Below are 19,477 nucleotides of genomic sequence, written 5' to 3'. Positions count from 1 at the left end.
AGATAGGATCCACCTGAGGGTACTGAGAGAACTGGCAGAGGAGCTGGCCAAGCCACTATCCATCACTTATCAGCAGTCCTGGCTATCGGGGGAGGTCCCAGTTGACTGGCGGCTAGCAAACGTGACGCCCATCTACAAGAAGGGCCGGAGGGCAGACCCGGGGAACTACAGGCCTGTCAGTTTGACCTCAGTGCCAGGGAAGCTCATGGAGCAGATCCTCCTGAGAGTCATTACGCGGCACTTGCAGGGCAAGCAGGCCCAGATTGTTATAAGTTGCCCTCTTAATTTTTCAGAGAGCATTGTATTAACCATAGAAAGGAATTTATTGAGTAAGCCAACAGCAAGCAAGACAGCGCTAGGTGGCTGGGGAGTCTCGGCTCCACCAACGGCGCGCACCTCACCCCTGCCAGGTCCCTTTTTATACCTTGGTAATTCCGGGATTACGCAGCACATCCTGGTAAATTCTGTGACTGCGCACACTGTTGCTAGGGGGTCATCTCTGTCCCTCTGGTGGTCGTGAAGATGAAGGCTGTTGTCTTCCTCAGCGTTGTGGTTCAACTTCTTTTTTTGTTTGGTCATGTTGGCCTAGTGTGAGACAGGAAGGCAGGATGTTGAGACACTAGGTTAGCAACTTCTCAGGAGATGGTTCCATGAGCTTTGCAGCAGGGTCTTTGAACAAAAGAGGCAACTGAGACGCAGGAGAGAAGGGGAGGGGGTTCTCTTTTTTGTTACATTAAGCAAAAGAATTTTCATAGTGTCTAGCCAAGCATTATACAGCTCCTTACTTCAGCAGGGAGCTTTTGCAACTCCCGCTCCTCAAACAGAACTCCTTGTTTTTATAATACAAGAGACAATGAACAAACATTTATTGTGTATTACATTTCCCAAGGATCAACTTTCTCACCTAAGGTAGTCCAATGCAGAAAGAGAGGTACTCCAAAGTTCTGTTCAGATATTGCCTTCTAGATCAGGCAGGTTGAATCAGCCTCTGACACATTGTCTACCCAAAGACTACTGGCAGAGTCTGATTTACTGCTTTAGACCCAAATCCAGCTACAAAGGAAGATAAATCCTTCCCTTAGTCTGGCTCAATCAACAGGCAACTGGAAACAGTTTTTAACACTAACAGGCAGAAAACAGTACAATATTCTAGATCTTCAAGCAAATTACTATATCCTTAAAATATTTTAATTCAATTCCTACTTCTTTGGTCTTGAATACAACTGAACTCACTTGTCTCCACTTCAGAAAACAGACGTTTTTCTGAATTTTCCATTAAACCAAAATGTGGAGAATGATTTTGTGGTTTTCATCCATTTTCTTTTGGTTTTACTGGCACGTTGAAACGTACGGAAGAACAATCACTTGCTCTCATTATATTCCAATCTTCGATTACAGCACTACAGAGAAGATCTTATTCTGAAATTACTTTTTTAATGGGAATAAGTCAATCACAATTTATTGAGTTCTCAAACTGCAACTACGATGGCAAACACCGTGCATAAACTACATCAAGATAACAAATTAGAGTAAGTAATATCCAACCACAGAAATGTAATTATACAGTTTCAGCATTTCTTATCAGGGCAGTTGAAAGAACTGAAATGAATCTGAAATCTACAATGAGTTGTGTTACATCCAACCTGAGATCCACCCGATGTGCTGAGCCCGCTGCATCCAGGCTTCAGAATCAAGCTCTGTGAGACGATAAGTGCTTCAGGAAAAAGGTGATGAAATATTCTCACATCCTAGCCTTTACAAATTCATATTCATTTCTGTTGGCAAGAAACTGGATTCCACTTCTCTTTCTATACTTATCAGTATCATTAAATACTACAATTCTGAGTATTACAGGCAAATCTCTAGTCCATCACTCCAGCACTAAGGACTGGGATACATCTGAGCTGCCTTTCTTTGCTTGGTAACAGGTATGGATGAAGCGAAAGTGAAGAAATACCTGACAACCTGTCACGTCGTGTATGAAAAGAGTACGAGTGCACGTATCAACAGTTAGATAAATTATGGCCTGACAGACAATGGGTTGCAGTAAGACTCCTAAATGATGCTAACTCTCTCCATCAGAGACTTTGCTATGACCCTGAGCCAACTGTTTATCTTCTTTCCCCTCTCTATCGTAACAGCTCAGATTGCAGCTTCTTTAGGAAAGAAATGCATCTATTTACTTAGCATAAAGAGTAAGAGACCCTTATCTTAATTTGATCCTCTAGGCACCACGGTAATTACAAACAACAACAATCAGTGGAAATGATCAAATAATTAATGTGAAAAAACACTGAGATGCATCTTATAAATTATTCAAGCAGCCACGGTTATTAATAACTTCCTAGATTATTGAAACTAAGCCAACAATAAAAATTAATTTATTTATTTTTCCTTAACCACTTCCTTCTGCTACCATCATTCTGTAAGACAGAAAACTACGATGGCGCGTTTAGCAGCAGTGGTATCCTCACTGAAATTAAGTGTTGCCTTTGGATAAAAAGGTTTGCAAGAGAATTTTTCCATTGCAATGATTTGCAAAGTCGTAACATTCGTGTCCATATTAAATTTTACAGATGCTTTTTTATTATTTTTAATTACCAAATATAAATTCAGGTCCTATATTACCTGCCACACCATCTTAAAATAATTCATAGAATCATTAAGGTTGGAAAAGACTTTCAAGATCATCTGGTCAAGGTTACACTGTCATCCCATAACTCTGGAAATTTGTAATCCTAATTCAAGCACTAGAAATATAACATGTAATGTACATCAAAAGAAACAACATAATGCCAAGCACAATTTTCTACTACAATAAGCTGGGGATTGGCTGAGCAGAAAATTCATCTTTTGTGCTGCATGCATCAGTAGGCCATAAGTGAAAATCAGACCTCTATCAAATGCTTGAATGATAATGACTCTTGTGAAGCTATTTCACAAGTGTCAGAAGACAACAGAAATGGTTTTCTGAAGTCCTGGAGTCAATTGTTAGCTCTCTAGAAGTCAAGGTAACAGAAATCTGGTTTTGCTCACTTTCACATTGTTCTCAATATACCCAGCTTTGGCTCCAGGTCCTCTGCATTCCACACTGTTGATCAGAACAAAGCGTTCCTAGAAGATGCAACTTTTGCACTGATCTGGAATAACACGGGAAAGCAGCAAGAAAATGAATTAGCTGCCAGAAACTAAGAGAAGGGAACTTACTCGTATTTTACATAACCGAGATGGTTAAAAGGCCAGGAACTCCATGCAAATTAGTTCACAGTGACACTGTTTGTAAAACCTCAGTTTTGCCACTCTATGCTTTATGGTTTAACCCAACAGGTAGCTGACAGACACTTCCCACCCACACCCACCCAGCAGGATAGGGAAGAGAACTGGAACAAGGTAAAACTCATGGTTGAGATAAAGACAGTTTAGTATGACAGAAAAAGGAAAATAATAAATAATAAAAAGAATATACAAAAAAGTGATTTACAATGCAGTTTCTCACCACCTGCTATCCAACACCCAGCTAGTCCCTAACCAGCAGCATCCCTGCCAGCCAGCTCCCTCCAGTTTCATTGTTCAATGTGACCCCATATGGCAGGGAATATCCCTTTGGCCTGTTTGGGTCTGCTGTCCTGGTTCTGTCCCATCCCAGCTCCTGCTGCACCCCCAGCCTCCTCGCCGGCAGGGCAGTATGAGAAGATGGATAGTTCTCAACTTAGTTGTTGAGCAATGCTTACACAACTAAAATAGTGTGTTACCAACATTATCTTTGTCCTAAATCCAAAATACAGCACAGTACCAGCCACTATGAAAAAAACTAACCCTATCTCAGCCACAACCTAGACAGCATAACACACCCGACGTACTAAGGATTACACAGCCCCATGATTCAACTTTACATGCAACAGATTGGACCAAAGATGCAGACTTCTTTTAAAGCAGCCCGGAATATACTGATGAGAACACCATCCGTTGATGCAGTATAGTCCTGGACTGCAAGTGTAAAGCAATAAAAAAAAAAAAAAAAGCAAAAAAATAAAGCAATAGCTTCACTGAATGCACCGATGTATGAATGTTCCACATTTGGCTCTATGAAACAGTATGATCTGCAGCATCTTCACAGCTGTCTCTGTGCACACATGTAAAGAGATGGTTCATTTATATAGCTTCCTCCAAGACAGAAACAGTTTAAAAAGTACATAAAGTCTGCAGACATGCAGTTCTACAAAATTTGCCAAGTCAAAGTTGTTAGTTGCTACACTGAGGACACCTCCACTGTTCTCAGCAGCCCATGTTTCATAGTTTTCCATAAAACATTATTGAACAGGACCTCAGAAAAGTGTGTCTGCCTCCATCCCAATAAAGGAAAAGTGCAGTTATGTTGTTTTTCATTATCGTGCAAGAACTCGAACTGCGGGAGCACCAAACCCTGATGACACATGAAAGTGCAAGGAAATCAACAGACAACACAAGATATGAAGCATGGGTCAATAGCTTGTGGAAAAAGTTCTGTTCAAAGAAACAACTGAGCAGAGACTAGGCATAGTACGAAGGGAAACTGCAGTCTTGCATCAGAAAAGGCACCATTTCATGAATTACACAGTACACTGTGCTAATACCATTTCTTCCTGTATAGTCAAACACCTGGCAGAGTGTAGCTAACAGCAGAAAAAAAAAAAAAAAAAAAAACATGTAGTGAACCCTTGGCAGAGACTTGTTAGCAAGTCTAGTATTACTGGTACTGAAAATTACTAACACCAAGAAACATTTCAAATGTATTCCTCACACTTTGAGTCAGAGCCCATGACTTCGCTGTACTGACACGTGGGCTATGAATATCCACCCAAGAAATAGCACACGACAATACTACCCTTTCCCACTCAATAACCAAGACACATTTCAGACCTATAAGGAAAATGAAGCACAGCAGAATCACAGGTCTTTTTTTTTTTTTTCTGGCCTTAAGACTATTACCACTTTGTGACATGAAAAGACTAGCACCAAGTTAATAACTCCAGACACTAAGTTTTCACCTTTATCATGTTTATCATGTTTAGCAACCATGAAGTTTTGCATTATCTTTAATGATATGTCTCTGACTGTCCAGGTTGGACACCTGGTCAAGGAACAGGAAGCACAACTGCTGCTGCTGTTGTCTAGAGAATGGAGCTTGACACCACACCTCACGCTCCCCAGGGCCCGGCAGGGGGCGCTGCCGGCCCCGCTGGCGCCTCCTCAGCCGCCCTGACGAGGCGGCCTTCAGCAGTCACACAGCCAGCTCCGGCATCGCGGTGGTTTTGCCAGGGTCATAACTGATCAATATTTGCCTGACCTGCTATTAAAGACCAGCCGCGGAGACTCAGATCCTGACCAGAAAGTCTAATCCACCGTATTTTTGCGTTGGAGAACGTTTTCCTAATACCTACCTTTTTCTTCCAGAAATTTAGGTCCATTAAGTCCTGTGCCACTCACAACATTTCCCTCCTCTTTTTAAAAGGAAGCTTCTTCCAGAGATGCTGATGTTCTCTAAGTCACCACTACTCATAAGATAAGGAAATACACCCAAAATCTGGCAATACATCTCCCAATTATTTTAGGGAGCAATTAGACACTGAAACTCTTCCCTCAAAACAATAACATTTCAAAACCAATAACATTTCCCCTATTGTTAACAAAGACGTTTGTACAACAGAGTTTTGCCTCTTGCAGTTATTGCTACTTACTGTCTGGTCAGCATAAGCTCACTTACAAAGTCTACTTCTACAGAACATAAATTTATACTAGGAATAAAACGGAGTCGTTTTTATGTTAAAAAAAAAAACTTTCCTCTGTCGTATGTTTATGTCCTGTTTTTAGGGACAAACACCCCAAAAAGACATCTTTAAATTCCAAAAGGTGAGTTTTCATCAGAAATAAATGAAGCCAGTCAACTTTTTTTATTTAAAGGAATAAAAAAAATCCCTCAAAAATACCAAGGAGAAACATATGACTATAAACAATCCCCCTGCCTACTTTGCCCTCACTGCATGTCTTCTAGGCAAGGCTTCAGCCACACCTCCAAGGCTCTCTGGGTCATTGCAAGCTCTGCAGGAGCCCTGAGATCCCTATGGTGTGCCCATCTGTCACAGCAGAGGCCAAACTGTGCATTCACTCCCTGCTCTTTGCTGAGCCCTATGGTGACCTTCCATCTTCCCAACAAGCCTAAGTCTTCCAGCCTTCTCACAAAGGCACATATCAACTCTCTTAAGAGATAAATTCATGCATGCAAAAAGTAAATCCATGCAGGCATTTTTTATAAGCAAGCTCTGACTCAAGGTAAAGGAAGTGGAGAGTGGGACTTTCTGGCAGGTTTACCATAGATCTGAACAGAAGCTGTTAAACCAGTGCTCTCTACATGAAATTCACCAGTGGTAACCGTAAAATGTATAAAGCCAAAAGAAGTTCAGAAAAGATTAAGGAAACAATTTGAAAAGAAAAATAATGATAAAAAAAGCAGCTATTCTTGCTGTCAATTCTTCAAACAGTCTGATAAACCTGAAGGCAAACAGGCAATCTGAAGACTGCTCCTCAGGAAAAGTTATAGTAACAGATTCTGGGAATTTCTCACATATGTGTTATCAAATGGCTAGCAATATGTCTCAGAGTTGACTTATGTCTACCCAGAGATGGCAGCAAGCCTTGCAGAGCATAGTTTTTGCTCTTGAGTTGTCATCACATCTCTCCTGGTCCAGCTTAGTAGTCTGAACCCAGGAGCATTCATCATTCACATAAGGTTCTTCCTCCAAAAAGTAAATGCCTGGCTTGTTCAGCACAATCTCATTCTGGGGGGTGAGGGATGGAGCCCCTTTTGCAGAAGGGATAGCAAAAAGCAAGCATTTTATTTTCAAAGTAAGTCTGCTTGGAAATGCATTTGCATGTGTAGGATGAGCTTTAGCACATACATCCTTATATTTGATAAGCATAAAGCTAAGAAGTTTGTTTTTCCTGACGTGAACACTTGGGCAAAGATAATCTCACATCAAGGGCAGCTCTGCTACTGCTGGCCCAAGGGGCAGTCACTAAGAACCAGCTCTTCATCTTTACCATGTACAGTGGTGCAAGTCTGTGACCACACTGCCCATTACACCTACTCGAAACCTAGTTGTGAACAAGAGCACTTACCACTAGAACAAGCAGGCCCTCAGCTTCCTTTCCTAACGTGACTTCAGACAAATCTCCCACCTGCATTTTAAATCTATCAAGCTTTTCTTTCAAAACGACACTAAAATGAGGCTTGTGGGTATTCAAGATTAGCTTACAGTAAATGGAAATTAAAGATTAGCTCTCAGTCAAAAATAGTGGTTCACAGTTCTACACGCAGCTTGCAAACAGACTCTGGAAATATAAGACCCTAAATAACAGATGATATTGCAAAGTGAGTGGATGCCACATGGTGAGATACAAAACCGTCAAGGAAAGAAGACATTTTGTAAAAAGTAAATAAAAATGTAGTACCAAAAAGTGCCTATATTTATTTCATACCCCCATAGGATTTGGTTTCATTCCCAAATGTTGCTATACCAATAAATCCTCCTTCCCTAGGAAGCTACAGCAGCACAAAGGATAGAGGAAATGACACATAAACAATCTGTGTGTTGACAAGAAGGCAATTTTGTAATATGTTGTTATTTATGGGCGACGCTTAAGCAGATGGAAGATGCATCAAAATGAGAGTTTCATTTAGAACATGCAGACCATGGACAAGTCTGTGCCGAAGCAGTGCACCACGGGGAAAATACAAGGAACTGCATTACAACATTTAAAAGATACACCTTGTATGTAAGGAAGAGTGTGGAGTGAGGTCTGAGGTGCACCTAGCTGTGAAAAGCCCTCTTGCTTCCAGAAGATGCAATGGGCAGATCACGCGATTGATCATGCTGGAAGTCTTCACCAGCACTGAGCCCACAGCCCAGATTTTGCAGATGGACCTCCCTGCCATTTTACTGCTCCTTCCAGGTAGAAGTCTTTCTTTTTACAAAAGAAAGTCCTGAACTGCAGTCACAACGGTGAAAGCAGCTGCAGGATTTGGCCTCCATTCTGTGCGCTAGCAGACAGGAATTGCATTCATTACTCCACTTTGTTCATGAGATCCCAGAGACTACAGCAGGGGGAAGGAACAGGCTGGCCTAAAAGGCCAATGAGCAATTTCCACCCAAACTCTGAGTAACACAGCACGCAGCTCCCCGTGAATGCACTCATTTTAGCTGCATTGCTTTCCATCGCATTAGCTCATGCATGAAAGGGGGAAATAAATTAGCAAGGGAAAAATATTTATGCCTCCTCCTCTCCCTCCCCACTATTTCATTTGATTCTAAATCAATTTGGAAGCCCTGCTGGCTTCAGGGCCCTGAAGTGCTGACAGCCTCAGGGAGCTTTTAATATCTGCAAGTCCAACTCTCTATTTTCCTCTCAATTGGCAAGGCCCCTTAGTCATACCATGGGACACAAGAGGGAGGAAAGCAGTTTTAAAATAGAAGCCTTTTTCTAATAACCAATTTCATTTCCTGATCAAAGCTGAATTTTAAGAGTTTCCCACCCACCATTGAAGCATCCGCACACAATGCTAGGATAATAGCCATCTCACCCCCCTCCCACACCCTCTGGCAGTCTAGCTCCTCACGTCAGATGAGTGTGTTTACCAAGGGTTAGGTTTGTAGCTTGGTTTCCCAAACAGTTATGTGGTCTGAATGTGCCTTTCTGTCTCCCTCTGCTAATTCCGAGCTCATTAGCCTATTTCAACTGCTTTTGGCAGGAAGGAAGAGGCCTCAGAAACGTTTATGCTTTTTGCAGGAATCAGCTGCAAAGGGAGTGAACAGGCCACTCAGGACCTGGCTGAGGAAAAGGCTGTGCTGTGAGTGCCCCCCGATCAGGCCCCAGAAAACCTACATAGGAGATGCACCTCAAGGAACAAACTCACAGGAAACTAAGGTTCGTTAACTGTGCTCCTCCTCAAGCTATTCTTTCTCTTCCTTCAGCTCCGTCCAAGCTTCATGATGCTAAATACCAATCCAGCCTGCAATATTTAACAATATTCCATGTCCAGCAAAGTACTGTATGCAATGTGGAAGGATGTGGGGAAGTGATGAGCAGGGAGCCAAGAGCACCAACGCCAGCAACAAGCAGTATCACAGAAGGACTCAGTGCAATTCAGGTTCCTTCCACCTTGTGCAGCAAATATCAAACCACGTAATAAAGCAGTGCCACTACCAAAGGAGCCTGAGGTGCCCTCCCTACCCAGCAACTCATTCTTATCCCTGAAACATGTCAATATAAGCACCTGATTTCCTTCACAAATTCATGGGACAGGGAAACAATTACACACCAAAAAAAAACATCTGCCCATTATGTTGATATCAGCCACATTGTGCTCATGCCAGGACAGAAACATTCATGGTAAAAAGGGTGGAAAAGAAGACAGGGCTAGGGCCTCCTTTTCTTTTGGTGTTGTAGATGGCTCAAATGCACAGTAAATTTCAGAGTCTATTTCTGGAGGTGATACATGAGGTCTGTTATGTTGATAACTGCTAGACAACACTCTCCATGTGAATATAAAATCAGCTACCAAGAAATACAAGTTTAAAACACAGTTTCAGTTTGTCTGGAAGTACTTGAAGTACTTGCAAGCTCAAGTTAAATTTAGCTGATAGATACAGCAGGGAGTAAAAGACAGTAGAAATGAAAGTGGTCAAACGAACTACTTAAAAGTGCAGTATTTTGACACTTCTCTTCAAAGTGTTTTTCTCTCCTCCAAAAAGTTGCGGATTTTTTGTTTGTTTAAGCAGTATTGTCTTGCTCTCCACCACTGAAACAGTGTTTCACCTAATGCTTTTTACAATTTTTGGTAAACATTGAAAGGCTGAAGTTTCTGCTTTACCAAAAATAAAAATAAAATACAGGAACAAAAATTCTCACTTTCAGATCAACAGAGAAAAAAGTTTTCTTTTTAGTTTTTGTTTTTTAAGAGAAAAGAAATCTGAAACTCCCTGAGAGTTTCTCTTCTACAGCTTTTCACAACTTTGCATCGTTAAACTAAAGAACAGGCTTGAAAGAGTTATGACTTCTGCTTTGTAAAAATGCAAGTAGCACACTTTCTGTCTGAAGCCTAAGAGGGCTTAGGATGACTTAAGAGAGCTAGCTCACAGTCAGTACTGAGACTACAGGCATACATAGCATTAGCTTAAATACACGGGTTAGAATGAGCCCAAACATTAAAAGCTAGAGCGGAGAACACACATAATACAGCCTGTTAAAATGGGGTGGTGAAATGGTTTTCTAGATTTGTTTTGGCACTGGTAAACACCCACAAGGTGATTTAGCAGTAACACAGCCATAGCAATACCGTGACTGCATTGCAATTCGGATGTCAGGGAAATATTTCACACAATAGCCTCCTAGGAGGAGCTGCCCGGTGGGGTAGCAGGGCACATCACCCACTATTGTTTATGAGCTCGGCAGCAACCCAAATATGCAAAAAGAAGTTAATGTAGAATATATCAAGAAGCAAGATCAAGGTTTTTTTTTCAAGAGTCCCTTTTCTCAGGGGTAATGATTATTAAAAACCTTGATTTGCTAATCATAAAGGTTAAACTAATTTTAAAAGCATGAAAATGAATATGGATTAGATACTGTAAACTACCTTGTCTCATTATTCTACGTCTTGATAGAGATGACTGCTTTGGCTTTACAGGAGAAAAAGAAAAATGAGGGAAAGAAAGAAATACTAATTCATTTCTTCCATGGTTTTGCTCAATACCTCCAGAGGTGCACTTCAGCAAAAAGCAAGCCCCACATCACAGCGGTCCCTGCACCCACACAGGGGTCCCCACGGAGCAGACTGCAGAAAAGAGAAACAAAATCCAGGTTTTCTGATCAAAAGACAGGAGTAAGCACAAAAGCACAATGCAGACACGCTAGATGTGACCTCCCCTCTCTACTTACTTCAGGGCCAGACCAGGCTACGGCTAAAGGCAGAGGCACAGAGTGTTATTTCAGGATCCACTCCACTGGCCTCTGGAAAAGTGATTAAGGCCTCCAGAAGGGTGATTAAGGCCTCCAGGCATTATGAGCTCAGGTGCTGACCATTAATTAGGGTTGTGTGAGCCCCCACCCTTCCCTACCAGCTGACATCAATTGCCAGTAGCTGCTGTGGCTACAGAGGCCATGGGAAGCTTCTAGAAGCAACAGGGAATGACAAGTTCCCTGTTCCTCCTCCTTCACCCCAATTAATAAATGTAACAAATTTATTAACTAGTAAATTACTGAAACACCAGCTTAGTTTCACATTGAATCTGTATGAATGCCAAGCTGTCATTTGTGTAGAGCAATGCAAGGGGATCCCTGGGCTGCACCTCGCATCAGGGGAGATGTAAAGAAACAAACTTCTGAACAGCAAGCAGCCTGACATCCAAATAAAAGGCATGAAATGCCTAATCGTGGTGCTGGCAGAGAAGAAAAAAAAACAACACCTTTTTTGATGCAAACAGGATATTTTACGTTCTATTCACCTCAAAGCTTCCAAAATATGCCCTTCCTCTCCATCTATTTCATTCTTACAATGTAAGCAGTAGTCAGGGTATTATGAAAATGTTTACATGAGCTTTTCAGATGCAAAATAAGAGAAAAACAAACAAGGAGTGGAGAGGGCAGGAAGAGGAGAGGAAAGGCCAAGGAGAAGAATGATCATCCACCAGACCACAAGCCTGGTTGCTTCCTTCCCATCCCCTCTTTGTTGCTCATCTCACCTCCAGTCCCAATCTTTCATGTATAAAATGCATGTGGCAACCTCAACTGGCAGAAAACAAGGGTTAGGATGTATCAAATTCACTGATTTACACTTGCTTTACCAATGGTCCTCTCTTCCTCCTCTGTAGTGCAGTACAACTCACGTGGTGATAAAACAATGAATAACAATAATAAAAGTGCTCTGCACACATTCTAACTCGAATAATTGCTTTCTGTCTCTCTATGTTCCCCCCAAAGTGTCAGCAGGACGCAGCGACTCCCATTACCTGCTTTGCTAACATAAAAAAAAAAAAACAAGCTCTTAAAGCAACACATCCCCAGGGACGTTAGGAATGTATTTACACAGCAGAGACACCTTGGCAGCAAATGCCAGCATCCCTGTGGCTGCCTTCAGAGATATGGCAGGGAAACAATAGCAGCATAGAAGGCTTCAGCACATTTGCCAGGTATGGACTGAGTAGGAAAACCAGGAAGGCTTTCAGCTTTTGCTGTGAACACCCAGGTCTGGTTCCTGCACTGTGGTGCTGCAAACTCGTGTGCTCCCAGAGTAGAACCAGCTAGTTGCCTCAGGCACCACCAGTACAGGCTTTGCTGGCTAGAAACACCAGGACAGCTGCCTTAGTCACCTAAATATCTACCTAGCTCACTGAAAGCATTTGTACCCTTTCTGCAAGTATATATTTAGTCCTTGGTGGTACGTTATTACTGCCTTCCTTTCCCATGTCAACACAGAGCAGTACTCGTTTCCTAGGCTCTGCTACAGCCACGCTCATTTTACTACAGGGCACCAAAACAAAATGCCAGAAGGGTCCAGAAAGAGATGATGTTGGCAGCCCTGTTACACACCAAGTGCCTCGCTGTACAGTTCCAGCCATTTATAGAGAAGTCAGATTTACAGAGAGGTGAGCTGGTTCACTGACCTTCAGCTGTTTGCTCAAGACCCTCGAAGATCACAAAGACAGGAAAGGTATCTGCAGCTCTAAAGGTCTAGGTTCATCCTTGGTCCTTTGCAGTTAGTCATCTTCTTATCCTTTCTCGTCTTACACAGACCTACCCTGTGCTTCCTGGCCTGATCTCCCCCATAGAAGCACACATGAATGTAATAAAAGCAAGAAAAAAGTAAAAGAGCCCTGGGAAACAGTAGAGAAGAGAAAGAGGTAAAGGGTTAGAGATTTGAGGAGATAACGATGGAGAAGAAAAAGAGATTGGTAAGAAATGGTGCAAGGTAGACAAACCTGGGAAGGCCATGCATGGTTTTATGCTGAAATGGAACAGGGACATAAGAGGTGGGTTGCCAAAAGCTCTGTGTACTGGTCTGCCTCTTCTGTTTATCTTAGTGATAACACTCGTACCAATATCAATGCTCAGGTCAGTGCTAAACAGTTGAGGAGCTCCCCACAGGGAGTGTGCAACGTAGATTAAAGTTAGCATGCCAAACTGGAGGAAAAGGGGCTCAGGAAGAGAAAAGAAAAGAGGGAGAATAGGATCCTGCTGTGCTGGAAGACGTGCTCCTTTGTGATTATACACGCTCAGCAAAGTGCTGTTAGCTTTTCTCTCGGTCTTTGAGAGAGGGAAAGTCCGTACCTATGCAACCATGACAACAGCACACAAATACAGATTATCTGCACAGTAAAATATGCACTTTAAGAGACCAACAGAAGGCTAAAAAATAAAAAAAAAATAAAACCCAAAACCCAATCTACAAGGCTTACAGCATGAAACTCTTCAGTCACTGGACCACTAGTATGAAGCTGGCCACCACTATAGTCCCAGAAAAACTTCAGAGGTTGGTTCACATTTATTGGGTACATCTAACCACTTTTGGTATGTCTAAAAAAAGCAAGCAAACAACAACAGTAACACTAAGCTGTAATTTCTCTCTAAACTTTAAAACTACTGATGTTTTTAGCATTGTCATTATACCTTCAGTCTGGTGTAACCCTTAACATCCGAAATGACTGCATTTATCCATTCATCACCATCTGCTGCCAGAAGAAGAGTGACAAATAACCAGTAATGTCACTCAGCTTCGTCCGAGTGCTGCTGGAAAAACAAGAGCCACTTTTCCCAAGGTAGCCACACCACAACAGCCGTGTCCCTCCGGCTACAGAAGAACATCTGTGAAGCCTCAGCACAGCCTCCCAGCCCCAGCCCTGGCTTTTCCCCTGGTGATTCACTGACCAGCAGAGCCCAGTGCATCGGGCTATTAAAAGGTTAGCTGTGCATTAGGGAGAGGTCTGTAATATGGCCAAATATGCCTCAAAAAGAATTTCATCTCGGGCCCTGTGGGAACAGCTTTGATACTCTGTCTGTAATGAGTTATTATTGCGAATCTTAATATTGGTTTATCATCTAGAAGCTCCAGGCAAGATCAGGCCCCCATAAATTTTTGTGTAGCACGCTGAGAGAAAATCTCTGCTGCAGACCTCTCTGGTTGAAAGCCTGGCTCGTTTCAGTGGAGCCAGGATATAATCTCGAGCCAAGAAGAGGGCAGAGAGCCACACAACACAGCAAGTCTCCAGGGGAGCTCAGTGGAGAGTGCTGGACTCCAGGTTCGCACTGTGATGCGCCACGTGGCAGAGCACTTTTCCTCTCCAAGATGTAGCTGGTATGTCAATAGGCTGCTGCCTGCAATAGCAGCTTTGCAGAAGGGCAGCACTGAGCCGTACAGGTAATTCTCCTGGGCAAAGAAACACGCAGGCAGGTAGCTGATGCCACCTGCCCCTGACAGCCTTTCACATCACAAGTGCTTCTCAGCAGGGCAGCTCCACTATGACTGCACACATTCCCCGTTATATGGGTTTGTGTGAAAGCCGGCTGATCACACAACCTATTCAAAGCCCCGAGTGAGGGCTCTCGGGGCTTGGTGGCGAGGAAAAGAAACTTAATGCAATTTGCCTGCCATCAGCCACAGCTCAGCAGCAAGAGATACACCAAAGCTACTGATCCAGCTGTCTTAGGAGGGGAACGATCGATGGCCACTTCGCAAGTACAACGTCCTGCTTCAGTGCAACGTGGAGCCTCCATTTCCTAGGCCATACAGAGAGGCTGATGCATTGGCTTGTGTAACAGGATGAGTATTTTAGCTACTGAACCTGTAACTTTTGCAGCCAAAGACTCCACGTTCAAGCCCTGTTGTCAACAATCCACCACAGGGTGCCTTACATTATAGTATCTCCGTACAGTAGGGGTTACCATGGCTTCCAGCATCGTATATTGCTACTTTTAAATATCACCATGTCAACTAAAACTCTACAAGGAGTTGCTGTGTTTCTCAAGGGATTGGAAGTTCATGCTTTATGGCAGTAATTACGTCTTTTTTTTTTCTTTTTTTCTTTTTCTTCCTGCCACTGGCACACAGTGAAATGCAAACCAGAAGCGGTGCCATGCACAAAACGGCGCTTGGGGTTTTTCAAGTCACCGTGATTCACTCTTGTGCCTTGTCATCCTTCCAGATGGAAAAAAAAAAGAAAAAAAAAGAAAAAAAAAAGTGACATACTTCTCTGTAAAGTATAGCCAGCACACAGTGATCATTTCTGACTATACTAAGGGCGGATTGTCGTTGCTATGACAATACAGTAAAAAAAAAAAAAAAAAAAAAGGAAGGGTGACTCCTGAGTCCATGTAAGCCATCCTCATTCATCCCCACATCACTTCACATTTGATGCAGAAGCTTACTCAAAAGGATCACTTCTTTTAAAGAAAGAGAAGGGCTGGAGGGATATACAGTGCATTACTTGCAAGACCGGGAGATTAAAGTTTGGGAGCTCAAGGAGGGATTTTCAAAACAGCTCAGCTTTGGTGTAACTCTGCTTTTAACACAGCAGCGATAAGACTCCCATTGTCTACAAAGTGCAAAATGCTACTATTTTCCTTGGTGAAAGAGGATCAGCAGCACATGGTTTCAAAAACACCCAGCAGTTCTGAAGTTGTTTGGTACCACAGAAGCATGTTTTATCACTTCATACATGTGTTTTAATCACAAAAGCTTGGAGTCTGACAGAATTGCCTGTCTTAAGAAGACGGGACACTGGCTGCTATATACGTATAATAAATAGCCTTTGGCTGAGACCTAGCGACCCTGAGTGGGGACTGTGGCTGTTTGCAGAAGCTTGTCCTCGTTTTTCCTCAGCCATCTCCTGGCTAATGCCTGTTGCTGTGCTCCAGAAAAAAAATAAAAAAATAAAAATAAAAAAAAAAACACTGTATGGGAACAGATGTGATGTACCTAAGGAGATGGCAAAGGACAAAACAGAGATGGGAAAGGACAAAACAGAGACAGGTTAAGTGAAAAGACTTGGAAACAAATGTCCCTATCCACTGTATCTCTATAAAATCTTTCCTCTTGCTTTCCAACTTCGTGGGCTGAACAAACTCTACCCCATGTTGAGCATCTGGAAAAATACACATCTACAAAATGAAGGGGAAAAAAATTGGGAAAGGACAGCAGAGCACTGTGAACAGCAAGTGATGTGCTGAAGGGATGGTGAAAGTCTTTAACAGCAATGTGACAAAGAGAAGACAGAAGGAGGCTGGTGGACAAGAAAGCTCATCAGAACAGAGGCAGTACAAGAGAGAGGCAGTTCTTTTAAGCCAGTAATTTGGGGAGGGACTCCAGGCAATAAGACCAGTTTGCATCTGGTGAAGGTACTCTCTTTGGTTACCACTGTAGGCCCAACCATACCACTTACATTTGCTTTCTGATGGCAAGCAAGCTGAAAGGAGAAATAGATTAAAATATCAAGAGATCATAGAAGCCCTCTAAGGGCACACCCTTCCCTTCCAAACTCAAAAATGCTAGCAGAGACAGTGCCCACCTTGAAGCACAGCAGATCCTGGCACGGCGGCGCTGCCGGATATCAGTTCCCAGTCACCTGTTCTTTACAGGCACCCAGGCCCACCCACACAGACAGATTTGAAAGACCATTGCCTAAGCAGACAGCTCGGAGGCTCTACAGCCACAAAAACACAGAGGCCCTTACAGAGGGTGGCCGTAACCTCGGGTCAAGCGGTATCCACGACCTGTTGTTGCCCCAGAATTCACTTCCACGTACCACAAACTCCGAAAGCTAAGGTTTTCTTTTTTCTCTCTCCTGTTTTCCTCGTGCCATTTCTAACTGCATGATCAGCCCTTACTGTTTTTTATTTGTTTAAAATGAAATGAGCCTAAGGCTGTGCTTGGTTTCTGCATATTTTATTTGATCATGCTGTACTTCAAGTATTACATTCCTTCAGTGATGTCAGGTCTCAGCAGCTCTGCTGGAGCTCTAACACACAGAGAGGACAGATTCACTGCCTCATGTATTTTCAAAGGCTTTTTTCTCTTCGTTCACTGAGAATTATGCAGGAAGCTCAGGCAGAGCCTTCATATATTCTGCAGAGACCTTTAATTATAAGTTTCTAGGATGTATCCAGCTACTAGATTGTACCATTTGAGGATAAAGTAAGAGAACTTGGTGCCCCTTTGCCCTCCCACTTATACATCACTTTGAGTCCTTAAATTAACATTGTGTGCCTGCTCTAAAGGAACACACCATCCTTAACCATGAGGCATGCATGCCCCCAGTCTCATCCATGCAGGTCTCTTGTTTGCACCCTACACACAGCCCTGCTCAGCTTTTCGCATCAAATTAATTAGGCCTCCTACTCATGCGATGTGGGATCCTTTTAGCTTGTCCCCAGTGGGAAGAAAGAAGCTAACCTCATACTGCACAAACTCGGTGAACAAATTTGAGAAATACGCTAGCCTGGCTTTGTCACTAAAAGTCAGGAATCCTCATGAGGGTGTAGCTGCACTGATAAAGACATTTATACCATTAGTGTTCCCCTAAGATATACCATAGTATGCATATTGCAAGTGTAGCTAAATTAGCTAGGCTGGTTTAGGTAATAGCTGGGATATTGCCAAAATATCCTATGACAAAACCGAGAGCTAGGAACACAAAAGAGGCAAAGTGACATGCCCAAGGTTTTAGAGCAGTTCAGTGGTAAAAGACACATTAGACACATTTATCTCCTTTCGAGCCCAACAGCCCTTACCTCTCACTCCGTAAAACAGACAGAGCTAAAGCCTATGGCAGTTGCCTTCACTTAATCACTAGATCATACAGCTTGTGGGGAGGAATGAGTCAACAAATCACAGGCATGGCCAGGGCCAAGAAACAAAAGTAGTTTTAAATGTCAAAGCAGACGGCTGATAAGCTCCTGGTGGCTGGGGTGAAGAAAGCTGCAGTTCAGGGAGGAGGGACACACACTACGCACAGTTTTTTGGCAAGGCAACGGGACATTCAAAATACAGTTGAGCTTGAGCAAGGATGCGAAGAGCAATTGGGGGGGGCAAGAAAAGGTTGAGGGACAAAACCACACAAACAGAACAAGCAAGTCTCTCCCTCACCTTTTCTACATTCCAGCCACAGACAGAAGCGGCTTCAGCCATGGAGACAGCAGCAGCCACTTCAGCAAGCCATGGGAGGGCTAATATTAAAGGTTAAGCCAAACTTTCAGGATCTCTTTGCAGAAGTGTGCAAACATAGTTAGAACTGATACCCACGCACTCTAAGTAACCAAAAGTCTTCAAATAATTCTGCAGCCCAGAGAGATGAGCTGAGGAAAGGCAAAACAGCAAGGAACTGTGGAAGGGACTTAAAGAAACCAAACAAACAACAAAACAACAGAAGAAAATCCCCAAGCACTGCAGGATGCAGAAATGACATTATAATCCAATGTATTGCAATTACCAATTAACAGCTAAGAGCACCAGCATCTAACTTCCTTCTGGAATAAACTCAATGCACATGCGAGATGCAGATGTACTGAGTTCATTCAAGCATACCTTCCTTCGCATCAAACCCAAATCTATACCTGCATTTCAGTTTACCTGGTGGCATCAGTCGAAGAGCAAAGAGCTTTGTTTACTCAAATCATCTGAAACTCGACGGGAGGCTAGAGCTGCCTAGTAAGCTGAGTCTCATACTTTAGAGACTGCGGAGCTTTTTCCTTATGAAAATTTTGGCTTTGGAATTAGTACAACTCTTACACTTTGCACACAGCGGGACTGGGGACAGTCAGTATTTTCTCCAACCACCAGGATAACTACAAATTCCTCGTAATGCTTGCAAACTAGTAGCACTACTGAAACCATCCCATCCACTGCTATTGTTTAATTTCCAGCCTAATAAAGGGAGAGAAGGTCTAACACTAGCCCAGGGCTCCCAGATTTTGCTAGAAATAGCAGCTATATGCTCCTCTCTAACGTAAAGGAGAGGAGCACTCAGCTGTTTCATGTCATGCTTGACAGTAGCTGTCAAACAGCACGAAGCAATCAGAGGCAGCGCTCTAGCTACATCATAGCCTCTGCTGTTTCTAACATCACCTGGTATTAAAAAGGGGTCTGGAAGCAAGCTTAACTGTTTATATTGCAAGATAACCTGAGAGAAGGTAAAAAGTTGTAGAAAATAGAGTTTGGTTAGTTCTGCTACATACTGCACTGTTTATTCCAAGTGGCATATCCATAAATATGATTTCAGTGGAAGGTTTGATGAGCTGTGTTATTTAGGTAACTCTAGGCAAATAGAGAACTGCTAGAAGCACCCGGTTCCTTAAGGTCTGTATTCATTTGTGTTTATTTTATGCGTGTGTTTGAGTTTTGTTTGTTGAGTTGGAATGACCTGAAATTAATTTCTGTTTTACATTGTTGGGAAAC

This window comes from Aythya marila, assembly GCF_965140915.1.
Source record: "Aythya marila genome assembly, chromosome: 4".
Classification (NCBI taxonomy): Eukaryota; Metazoa; Chordata; class Aves; order Anseriformes; family Anatidae; genus Aythya; species Aythya marila.
Note: the sequence above shows the minus strand (reverse complement) of the source record.